Source organism: Euprymna scolopes, chromosome 6, assembly GCF_053919585.1.
Source record: "Euprymna scolopes isolate OS-2025 chromosome 6, ASM5391958v1, whole genome shotgun sequence".
Taxonomy (NCBI): domain Eukaryota; kingdom Metazoa; phylum Mollusca; class Cephalopoda; order Sepiida; family Sepiolidae; genus Euprymna; species Euprymna scolopes.
In genome coordinates this window covers 48,842,144-48,855,377 of record NC_136487.1, presented here as the reverse complement: position 1 = coordinate 48,855,377, position 13,234 = coordinate 48,842,144, and the positions used below count along the sequence as shown (strand labels likewise).

The 13,234-nt window shown below is 30.1% G+C and overlaps 1 protein-coding gene across 2 annotated transcripts in view; it reads right to left on the bottom strand.

Annotated features, from left to right (window-relative positions):
- Nucleotides 1-9,772, bottom strand: part of LOC145277642 (uncharacterized) — a 763,829-nt gene extending 754,057 nt beyond the window's left edge. For both annotated transcript variants that reach the window (XM_080129223.1, XM_080129221.1), the window contains exon 1: nucleotides 9,178-9,772. The gene's annotated coding sequence lies outside the window, so the exon portion shown is untranslated. The remainder of the gene's footprint in view (nucleotides 1-9,177) is intronic.
- Between the last annotated feature and the right edge of the window lie 3,462 nt (nucleotides 9,773-13,234).

Here is a 13,234-nt window from a genome sequence, read left to right as displayed (position 1 = left end):
ATATGATATTTACTTTTACAATTTAAACTTAAATTGAAGCCATCATATAAAAATGATTTCTATAAAATTAACTTCTGTTCTGAACAGTGGAAAGTAGACTACCATATATTGTGTATTAATTCCAAGGATGGAATACTGTTGCCATATCTGGGCAGGAGCTGCTAAAAACAGCCTATCCTGCCTTGACAGAGTACAAAATAGACTTCGTGGCTTAGTGGGGGATGCACTTTTCTCTACCCTGCAACCTCTCTCCCACAGAAGAGACGTTGCGAGCCTATCCTTGTTTTATTGTTATTTCCATGGCAGGTGCTCGTCTGAACACCAATCTCTGGTCCCCTCTCGCCAATCTTTCACAAAAAACACCCGTCTAGCTGAATCCACTGTGAAAAATTTCCCCCACTCTATATCTGTGCCTAAATCAAAACGCGGATTCCATGAACAAAGCTTCTTTCTTAGAACTGCACGCCTGTGGAACTCTGTTCCGTCTGCCTGCTTCCCTCCGGACTACAACTTGGATGTCTCCAAGTCCAATGTTAACAAATTCCTAATGAACCGCCCCCTTAATTAAACACTTCATCAAATCTCCACACTAACATAATGTACTTGCAATAACCCTTATCCCTGAGTGGCTTCCGGGCCCTGATAAGTGGTGATCACTGTATAAAAAAAAAAAAAAAGTCACTGAGGAAAGGCATGCACAGCTTCGTCCTGGATCCACTAATAAAGTAGTCAATCCATAGATCCCCTAAAAAGTAGTCAATCCATGGATTCCCTACTAAAGTAGTCAATCCATGGGTCCCCGATTAATGTAGTCAATCCATCGATATGATTAAAATATTGTGAATTTCACCAATTTCAATGACAATAAAATTATTGTAAGTAAGGCATATTCGATGATGCTTATTCGATTCCGCGCAACGGACCGTCGCCCTGCTAGTATATATCTATATCACTCTTTCTATATGTATATATATATATATATATATATATATATATATATATATATATATATCTACATACATATATATATAAGTTTACGCATAAATTTATACTTTCGTATATTAATTTTATGTGAGTAAATGAAGTATATATATATATATATATATATATATATATATATATATATATATATATATATAAAGGTTTGTGTTTACTATAACCATTTTATGCAAATATTACTCCAGTATAAATCATGTAGAATATAATTGCACGTAATAGTTAAGTAAAGATGATCATCCCATCAGAAAACCGAAAATTCTATTAGGGAATTTATTAAAATTAATGTTTAAAGAATTTGCTCATTAGTTAGATATTTTGCAGATTATGCAATTCCACGACCCATATATAACAAAGTTGTTTTCTTTTCAAATAAATTAAAAAAGTTTTTGTATATGAATATCAATACACAAAAACGCAAATTTATAGGAGTGTATATATATATATATATATATATATATATATATATATATATATATATATATACATATAATTTCCACGAGTTACAGATGAAAAAAAAACATTCGACGCTTATTTCTTTCTAAAAACGAGGTATCCGACAGCAATTAAATGTATACGAAACCATACAACCTCTTTTTGAAGATAAAGCTGGTAAATAAACATCTCAGTAAAAGTTATTTAAGTCTTCTATATTACCATTTCATAAGTTTCCCTTGTCGATGATCTATTAGTTTTTCTCAAGTTATATTATCACTGTCATAAAACATTCAAATCTTTTTATTTTGGTATTGTTTAGAGACGTCCTGGATTCTCCTTGACTCTGAAATAAGACAGCGTCGAACTAGGAGAATGTTATCGATGATTGCGCAACCCGCGCATCTTATTTTATAATGACTTTTGAGTTTTGTAACTATCGTTAGATCTTCGTTTTAGAACCTGTGATTTGGTAGACTGTTAATTCCGCTTGTTTTTCCTATTATCGATTCTGTTTATATTTTGGTCTGGAGTTTAATATTCTAAAGATAAGAATTTGTTTTTCTTGTAAACAATTCGAACTTTCTACTTTTTATAGACCATTGTTTACCAGATGATTTGGTGTAGGAATATATAATTTATCATGAATAGTAAAATTATAACAATTATAATTAAATGTATTAACAATTAAAATTAAAATTAAAAAATATATAAAAAATTAAAAACAATTAAAATTAAAATGTATTAACAATTAACCATTATAATTAAATTTATATTTAGAATTTTAGTTTATTGCTAATTATTAAGCTTACATTTTAGTCATCAAAATAAGTTTCCTTCGGGAATTATTTTTATTCAGTTTTCTTATAAATTTGCAAAGACTGGGAATGGGACATCACACAGGATGCTAATATCTATGACATTGCAACCAAGCGATACTTTTCAGACTCAAACCGTCCCTTTAAGTACAAATGTTTGTATCATTAGTGTGCTTGATGCACTTTATTCGTTAGGGATCTTTTGAAATTCTTTTTCATGGGCCAGGTTACTTATATAAATATTTGTTTGAAAGGGATATTTCAAAAAAAAAAAATTCTTTTGCAAGTATGCACAAGGCTTTAATATTTTGTGTTAATTTGTATTTCTCACCTCTGTTTAACATAGCATTGTTTGGAACATTAATATTTACGGAGTCCGTTCTTTTTCTCTAACGTGAGAGTTTATGTATGGGTGACTTCGTAGCACTTATATTTCGTTTTTTATGACAGAACATTCGCAGAGTAAGGTATGATTAAGTCCCTAAATATCGGTACTTTAACGTGTGGTTGCATAACATACAATTGTAATCTTCCATAGCACTGGTAGAATGATTGTTTGTTTGGTTGTTTTGTTTTACGGCATATCAACCCTTTTCAGGTTATTTAATGCTGAATCCAGTGATTGTGAAGAACAATGTTTTAATAGAGTATATTTGTTTGTCTTTTAAGTCGGTTTCTATTTAACACATAGTTGGGACCCTAACAGGTACTACCAGCCGGGTGATAGTGGATCTGGGAGCAACGGGAATTAATGGGTGGCTTCACACTCCCCAAAGCCCGAAAGCTCAGGCCTCACCATCGGATATAGTTCAAAATCATATCCAGGACCGGCAGAATAATTTACCATTCTTGATGAGACTATGCTTATATCAGCGTATAAACCAGTCATATTTGGCATCTATAATCATCCAGGTTGCGTTCTCCTGTTTCTGTGACGCTGAAAGCATGGATGGGTGATCCACATTACGTATGGTGTCTATTGGAAAAAGAAGTTATGTTTTTTGCACGAGAAATTCTTATTATTTTACCTATCAAACTGCATTATACTATATATAATAATAATAATAATAATAATATATATATATATATAGAGAGAGAGAGAGAAATAGACACACACATACATACACGCACATACATACACACATATATATATATATCCATCTATATAGATGTTGTTTGTTTTTGTTTTCGGGATACGTTTTGAATGAATTCAATTAATTACTTAAATAGTTACTTTAATAATTTTCCCTTTTGCCAATTTGGTGCCCCGATATGGCGAGCGGTATATATATATATATATATATATATATATATATATATATATATATATATATATATATATATATATATATATATATATACATATATATATATATATATATAGTTTTTAAAATATAAATATCCACTGACACGTGTTTCATCGTCCACGACTCATCAGAATGGCTGAATCTACCAAGATTCGAAATGGGAACCCCACGGAAAGGAGCCTAACTCCTTAACGCTATATATATATATATATATATATATATATATATATATATATATATATATATATATATATAAATGAAAATTGCAATTGAATTTACCAAAATGATCCAAGATGGTAAAATTAAAGTAAATTATAAATATTAAAGAATTAATATTTATAAACTTATCTCAGCTAGATGTAAAGGCTCGATAATACCAAATAGGAAATAGAGTTTATAATATGAGCAAACAATTAATGAAATATGTTAAAAAACACTTTGAAATGAGTTAAAAAAACATATTTAATCTGAAAAGGAAACACTAGATAAATGGATAGTCCTTAATCCGCGGAGTTTCGAAGAAATACCCTCCTTCTCATCAGAGGGTAGGAATTACCTAAATGCAGGATCGTATTTTGCATGCAGAAGTATTTGATGAAACAACAAATAAGTCAAAGATCTTACTTGAAAACAAAATAAGTTAAGCAGAGGGAATATGGTAAAGAAAAAGGTAATTACACACTAATGGATAGTCTGGTGGATATTTTTTAAATCTCATTTCATATTTTTTTAACTCATTTCAAACTGTTTTTTAACATATTTCATTAACTGTTTGCTCATATATATATATATATATATATATATATATATATATATATATACATATATAATGTGTGTGTGCGTGTGTGTGTACACATACGCGAAAAGTTTAAATTCATGTAACCAACACTATATCTCTATATGCATTAAATATTAGAGTATGCAAGTCATCTAAGCCAGACTGTGAAATGTATCTAGTAGCAATATTTTCGATCTGTTTACTTCAGAATTGTTTGAACTTATTTTGAACTTCTTGCCAATTGTCATACGCGATATCAGTTTACAAAAAGTGAAGTTTGAAAATGGGCAATGCTTGATTCACTGGAAATAATATACCCAGACACTCTTACATGAAATGACCACGATGGTTTAAAACCGATTTTATATAGAAGAAAAAGAAGGATTTTAAAATACAGTATATATATATATATATATATATATATATATATATATATATATATATATATATATATATATATATATACATAACGGATATTAACGGTTGAAGCAGTTTCCAGAGGGGGTTACAAGTATAGAGAGAAAATGAGAAAAAGAAAGTGAGACGACACTTAAATGATCGAACGGTTCGAAACGGAAATTAGTATTAAAAGAAAGATGACATACACTTTCAAAACATATTCTATCATCAGTGCCCCGAATGAAAACATGCACACACAACCACACACACATACTCACACACACGCACACACACACACACATATATATATAAATTAGAAGAGCGAGATAAATAAATAGACGGATAAATTATTATAAATAAAAAAAAATTAATGCCATCATCGTAATTTCTTACAATATTTACGATATTTCATTAACCTTTTCCTCCTCTTAAGTCATATATATATATATATATATATATATATATATATATATATATATATATATATATATATATATATATCATGGATAAACACACCGATATAATATATCTATATCTATGTACAATATCTATGTACAATACATCTATACCTTTATATTACATATCATGTTCGTATATATATATATATATATATATATATATATATATATATATATATATATATATATATATATTTATATATATATATGTGTGTGTGTGTCTATATGTCTATATATAAATGTATATCCATATGTAGATAAATACCCAAATGTATATATATACACATATATATACATATATATATATATATATATATATATTTCTACGTAAACATATTATTTCAGAAAATATGTGTGTGTGTTTGTGTAAGCTAATCATTTTATATAATATATTTGATATATTATATATATATTCATATATACATATCTATATCTATCTATCTATATATATATATATATATATATATATAGATTGATATACATATATATATATATATATAAACATATACATATATATACATATATATATGCATATAAATATTCAGGATAAATACCATTACATTCTATATATATATATATATATATATATATATATATATATATATATATATATATATATATATATATATATATATATATATATATATATAAAATTCTACCGTTTTGGATTTTACCATTTTTTGGATTTTTACCCTTCACCGGACTATCCATTCATGTGAAATGTTTTTATTATTTTTCTTTTGCCTCCTGTTCCCCTTACCTCACCCTTTTTTTAACCAAGTAAGATCTTTGACTTACTTGTAGTTTCATTAAATACTTTTATATGCAAAATCCGATCCTGACTTTTGTTAATTCCTGCCCTCTTATGAGAAGGAGAGTATTTCTTCGCAACTCCGCGGATTAAGGACTATCCACTTTTCTTGTGCTTCCTTTTTTAAAATTAAATATGTTTTTATAAGAGTAGTAGTTGAGAGGCAAAAATCAGAAGCTCACAGTATTAATGCCGGTGTCCCTCAGGGGTCCATCCTGGGCCCAACTCTTTTCCTGATCTACATTAATGATCTTCACAAATCACATCCTTACATCATTTGTAGACATTTATGCTGATGACACTACTATCTATGGTAGCACATCTAAGACAGTAAACGACTCAGTTCTCTCCAATTCTCTCTCCTCTGATCTTGAGCATGTAGTACAATGGGGAAAGGAGTGGCTGGTTACTTTTAATGCATCTAAAACCAAGCTTCTCTCTTTACATCATCAACATTCTGATCCCCGTCTGGCATCGATTGAAATGAATGGCTCTCGTCTTCAGGAGGCCTCAAGTTTTGACAAGCCTCTGGGCTTGACTATTACTCCTGATCTTAAATGGAACACGTACATCAAATCTGTTGCCAAGGCCGCTGGAAAAATGGTGGGATCTTTCTATCGATGCAGTAGATATCTCACTGCTGATGCTATTCTCTATTTATATAAGAGCCAGGTACGTCCAAGGATGGAATACTGTTGCCACATCTGGGCAGGAGCTGCTAGAAAGGACTTGTCCTGCCTTGATAGAGTTCAAAATAGACTTCGTAGCCTCGTAGGAGATGCCCTTTTCTCTTCCTTGCAACCTCTATCTCACAGAAGAGATGTTGCGAGTTTGTCTCTGATGTATCGTTATTTTCATGGAAAGTGTTCGACTGAGCTTCAATCTATGGTCCCCCCTCGCCAAACTTTCACAAGAAACACTCGTCTAGTTGTAAACACTATCAATAATTTCCCCCACTCTTTATCTGTGCCTAAACCTAAACGTAAATTCCATGAACAAAGCTTTTTTTATTAGAACTGCACACCTGTGGAATTGTCTTCCGTTTTCCTGCTTTCCGGCTGACTACAATATGGTTGTCTTCAAGTCTAACGTAAATAAGTTCTTGATGAGCCGTTCCATATAAGTTATCAAATTTAACAAATTTTCATTACTAATGATTATTATATTGTCCAATTTCTACTGTACACTCTTTAACCCTTATCCTTGAGTGGCCTCTTGGCCTTGATAATGTGGTGATACCTATGAAAAAAAAAGAAAAAGTCCAATGTGAACAAGTTCTAATTGAATCGTCCCCCTAAGTAATCCAAGTTACAAAATTCCCACTGTTTACTATGCTAAAATCACAATGACTAATGTATACCTATTAACCCTTATCCTTGAGTGGTCTTTTAACATGTTTTATTAATCATTTGTTCACACATATATATATATATATATATATATATATATATATATATATATATATATATTCAGGATAAATACCATTATATTCACCTTATGTATTTCTCCGTGTAATCATTTTTTATATTGAGAAGGAAGATAATAAGTTTGATTACAATCACGAGCGTTTTTGATTCGAGTCTAAGTTATATGTATGTGCAATTGGTGAGTTGATATTTTAAGGCCTACATTTTTAATTGATTTAATTTTTAACTGACTTTAAACGACTTTATAACATGCGGTCACTTCCTAGAATTTCTTGCGGATTTTATTTACCTACTTTTCTAACTTTCATTACACAGTCGAATCAAAAGCGCTCGTGATTCTTATGGAATTGTATTAATATCTTCGATTTCGATATAAAAATATTATACGAAAAATCGGAAGAAAAAGAAAACATAAATAACGAGGTGCATCTCTAGACCAATTTATAAAGCAAAGCACATTAATTGTACTCAATAATTTTACCTTTAAGAGAAAAATGCTGACTAAATATACTAATATACATCCATAAATATTTATATATAATACTTTATATATATATATATATATATATATATATATATATATAAATTATTTATACAGTGAAGCATGTATATATAGTGAGAGAGACGTAACTTTTTACGTTCAATATACACGGAACATATATACATATATATATATATATACACTCTTGTACACAAATACATATATATGCACACACACACACACACACACACACATATATATATATGCCAACATATATATTAACACTTTTGTATATTAATATAGTCACATAGTGTGTAATTCTATATATACAAAATATATTTACCCACAATTTATATATATATATATATATATATATATATATACATGTCTATACACTTATGTATGCAAATATATTTGTATATATTTATAAGAATGTGGAGTTGTATTTATATGTATTTTTGATAAAGTAGGTTCATATAAAAACACGCGAATATAATCATATATATATATATATATATATATATATATATATATATATATATATGCAATATTTGTCATGTTTACATCTGACTTTTATACAATCCCCCATATATATATATATATATATATATATATATATATATAATATTTATTAAATATAAATATATATAAATGCATATCTATATCTGCAGTGCTAAAACTGTCTACAAATATATATATATATATATATATATATATATATATATATATATATATATATATATATATATATATTTCAATAGATTTACGTTTGTGTGCTTAATTTCCGTCGGTTCTTTTAAAAATATTTATGTACACGTATTATATATATATATATATATATATATATGTTTACTTATATATACATGTATATATATGTGTGTGTGTGTGTGTGTGTGTGTGTGTGTGGTTATTTAAGTGTGTGTGTGTGCACGCGCCCGAATGTGTATGTGCTAGGCATAGTGAATATTTTTATGCATCTATGTTTTTTAAACTTTTTATACGAGAAGCGTTTAATGTTTATATTCACACAAGTTTGAGTTTAATCTAATGAAAAGATGTTATTGCCTCGCCTGGCTCCTACGGTGCATATACAGACTACTTTATTCCTGGTGTTTCTCCCCGTACCAGTTATTATCTTCGACGGAAGAAGGGATGGGAGTCGGCGCGAACGTGCGAATGGATTTCTTTTTCTGCACATTGCATTTACAAACATATGTCGAGATTTTTGCGATAAAATTTCATAAGTAAATTGTTTTTTTTTACTTACCGGCTGTCGGCACGGCGTATCTTCCTCCAGCTTTAAGTGGAATGTTCCAAAGTTCAAGTTCCATGTAAATGACGGACATTACAATCCTGTTTTATGTTGACAATAAGCATCGTTCTTTCCGAAGTATATCCAATTTGATTTTAGAAAAATAATCAAGATTAATAAAAGAGTTCGGTGTAGAAGAGAAAAAAATATGGAGAGAGAGGGAGAGAGAGAGAGAGAGAGAGAGCGAGAGAGAGAGAGGGAGAGAGAGAGGGAGGAGATCTGATCGACGAAACGTGCGAGTAGAAATATGCTTTGGTTTACAAAGTGAGGAATTTTCGGAGTGATCGAAGGAAGAAATGAAAAAGGAGGTTTTCAGATGCAGGCGTGGAAGAGTTATAGCGGGGATGGCAAAGATGGGATTCGGGTACGAATAGTAGAACAAAACAGCGATGAAGGTGTTGTGATACGAGAGAGAGAGAGAGAGAGAGATAGAGATGAACGAAAAAGACGGAGAAAGCGAACAGATGAACGAGGAAAAGAAAGAAGGATATGAAAAAAAAGAAAGATAAAAGAAGAGATTAATTTTTAAAAGGAAGAAACAATAGAAAACGAAGAACGACGATAGGAAACGAGGAAAGAAGAAAGTAAAAAAAATAAAATGAGAGAGAAGAAATAAACGCACGGAAGAAAGAAAAAATGTCAAAAGAAAAAGGTGAATGAAAACGAGAGAGAGAGAGAGAGAGAGAGAGAGAGAGAGACGAAGAAATAGTGGCTAAATGAAAACGAACAAAAAAAAATAATGAAATAAAGCTCCGAGTTTGAGAGGCCAGAGTGTATGGTAACGGACTAGATAAATAATAAAAGAAACAAGTGAATAAAATATTACAAAAGAGGAATTAAATAAACAAATAATGAAAAAAATGGGGGTTTAAGAAAAAAAGGAAATAAAGAAATACAAAGTAATAAGATGTAGAAAGAAAAGAAGAAAAAGATGACACAAGAGGCAAGAATATAATTACTGCATAAAAGACTGAAGGAAAATAAATGCAAAACAATACGAACGATGAGACCTAAAGAAAAAAGTAAAAGAAAATGCAAATACAAAATTGATACGAAAGAAGAGAAAGTGTAAAAACAAGGGGAAATAAAAGTATACGAAAATAAAGAAATTAGGAAATTTTATAAAACAAAGTGACAGCAAAAAGCAAAATGCGAAGAAATCAAAAGAAAAATGAAAATAAAAGAAAGAAAACTAAGATAAGAAAGAACATTAAGACATTTGAATAGTACAAAAGTAATCGGAGCGATGAGAAAGATAAAATATAAACAGTGCAACAGAAAAGGAAAAGTAAAATAAAAAAAAAAGAAAGTAAAAAGAAAGGAAAGGGTAAAAGAGAAAAGCAAGGTAAGAAGGAAAAACACGAAATGAAGTAGAAAAAAAAGAAAGAAATGAACACAATTAAAAATATATTTAAAAAATGAAAGAAAATAATCAAAAGAAAGCAAGAAGTCAAATTAAAGCGAATAAACAGATGGGGGGGGGACTGTAAAACCAGAGAAAAAGTGTCCATAAATCCTGAAATCAAACAATCATCGTAAAAAAAAAAATGTGTCGTTTTCATTATTTAATCGGTTTTAGGATTATAATCAATTAGTCATCAACTTTTTTTGCTAAGGAATCGCCACTTATCAAAGCCGGAAAGCCACTCAAAAATAAGGGTTAATGACTATAAGGTGATAGTTTTGTAATCATTAATTGTGTAAATTGGGTAGAATTTGATTATTTATGGCGACGGCTCAACAAGAACTTGTTTGAACTTGATTTGAAGACTACCATGTTGTATTCAACAGGGAAGAAGAAAAGTTGAAACCGTGTTCCACAGGCGGGCAGGTCTATGAAAAAAAACTTTGCTTATGGAATCTGCGTTTATATTTAGGTACAAAGAGAGAGAGAGAGAGAGAGAGAGAGAGAGAGAGGAGAGAGAGAGAGTGGGGAGAATCGTTTTCAAATTGCAATATATATATTTCAGAAAAATAGACTTGTTCAATTTTAAGAAGTTCGGTTCAGTAAGTGATTTTATTTACATCTTCATCCAGGATTTAGACAAAGGTCCGATATGGGTTCGAGGAAAGTGATTCTATAGGACGAACCTGATTCGAACTTGACATAAGATTTACTGTCCGTGTTGTTAACTACTTCGCTATGTTCTCATCCAATACATTGACTTGCGTTGACCGGAAATGATCACATGTTGTTATGTAAGTTCAACGTAATCTCATATTTCGTAGTTATTCCTTCACCACCCTATAAAATGGAATCGATATTTTCGGATTACTACATTAAATGAAAACCAAATTCTTAAAATGATTTTAAACGTGGAAATATGTGCATGTTCAATTTTTAGGCTAGTGTTCATTTTTCTCTGCTACACATTACGAGAATACAGGTTCCAAATTTAATTACAAAGTCCATTTTACGTTTTAATCTCATATACATTCACAACAAGAAAAAATGTTATTTTTTTTCGTCCAGCTTACTGGCGTCAGGCTGAATTCTCACCAACAAAAACGTCTTCCTAAGGGTTTCCTGATTGCCTTGCATATTGCCACAGGCCGAATTCTCTGAGTATTGTAACACGACTGTCATCAAATTTAATGTAACTAAATTCCTGTTTGAACCGTACCCAGAAATATTCGAACTTAGTTACATCAATCGCTCTAAATCCTCCAATAATATTCTTCATCTCTCAGCTTAAAATCATTTCATCTCATTTACGCTAATTCTCGCGTTTATTGAGGCCGCTTTTTTTTCTAAAAATGTTTAAAATTTTCAAATATGACTATGATCCGGAGATGTGGTGTTTTATGTGAAATAATCCTAAAGCAGCCTCTATTTTTATCGTTTAATTTATCTGGTAATTATGTCCATAGCTTCGCCTCCTTGAAATCAACGGTATTTAACATATTAAATGCGACGAAGATAAAAAATTGTAAATTTAAAATTTACCGCCAATAATTTGAACTATTCGGAATAAAATAAGTTATATTTTGTTACTGAAAATAAATACATCTGATGCGAAAAGAATAAATTGAACTGAAATATTCGAATTGGGTTAAAATTGAACCCACAATTTATTAGTTGAGATTAAATCATTCAAACTATAGAAATATAAATGCAAAAAATCGAAAATAAAGAAGAAGGTATGTTTGGTTTGATTTACAGAATCCAAATTGCAGTTGATCATTTAATGAAAGCTGAAGTTAACAAACACATTGTTTGTTTTGTTTAACGGAATACTAACCCTTTTTGTGCTATTTAAGATAATTTACTAATTTTGGTAGTGTTTTTTATGCTTAACGTTATTTTTTTATCTTCAAAACATTATTCTCGCTGTTTGGTTTGGTTGTTTTGTTTGACGGAATATCAATCCCTCTTGAGTTCACTCACGTTGGTACAAGTATTCTTCATATCATCACATATTTATTTATGGCGATTGGTTGGGTTGTTTTGTAATGAGTTCTTTTTTTATTAGTTCTGAAGAACATGATCCAGCTGGCAAAAAGGACAAGGAGAAGAAATATGATAACCGCAATGTTTGGTGCAGTTTAAGACAAGAACCCGGTAGTTAAGACAGGTTAATACGGTAGCTTCTGTTCATCAAACCAAAACAACAACAAAAAACAATCGTTTATTAAGAAACTAAATAAAAAAACATCAGTCGAGCAATTAAGAAAGAAAAACACAAATATTGATTTATATAATCATTCAAATTGAAATATTAATTTTCGACGGGCTCTGTGTTTATGTTCACTGTATATTCATTGGAAATGTTACATTGACCACCGTGTCATATTGTCTATCCAGCGATGATAATATTTCTGTGAATATTTTTCGATTCCAAAGGTTGTTTTTACTTTAATTTTCTCAAAACAAAGAAAAGTTGTCACTTAGACGTAAGAGGCTATTGTCAATATGAAACCTTATTCATTGAAGAATCATCAGTGGGGAGTTGTGCAGCGAGACGTTTGTTAAAATTATGTTTATTATTCGGTATGTTGGTACAGTAAAGAA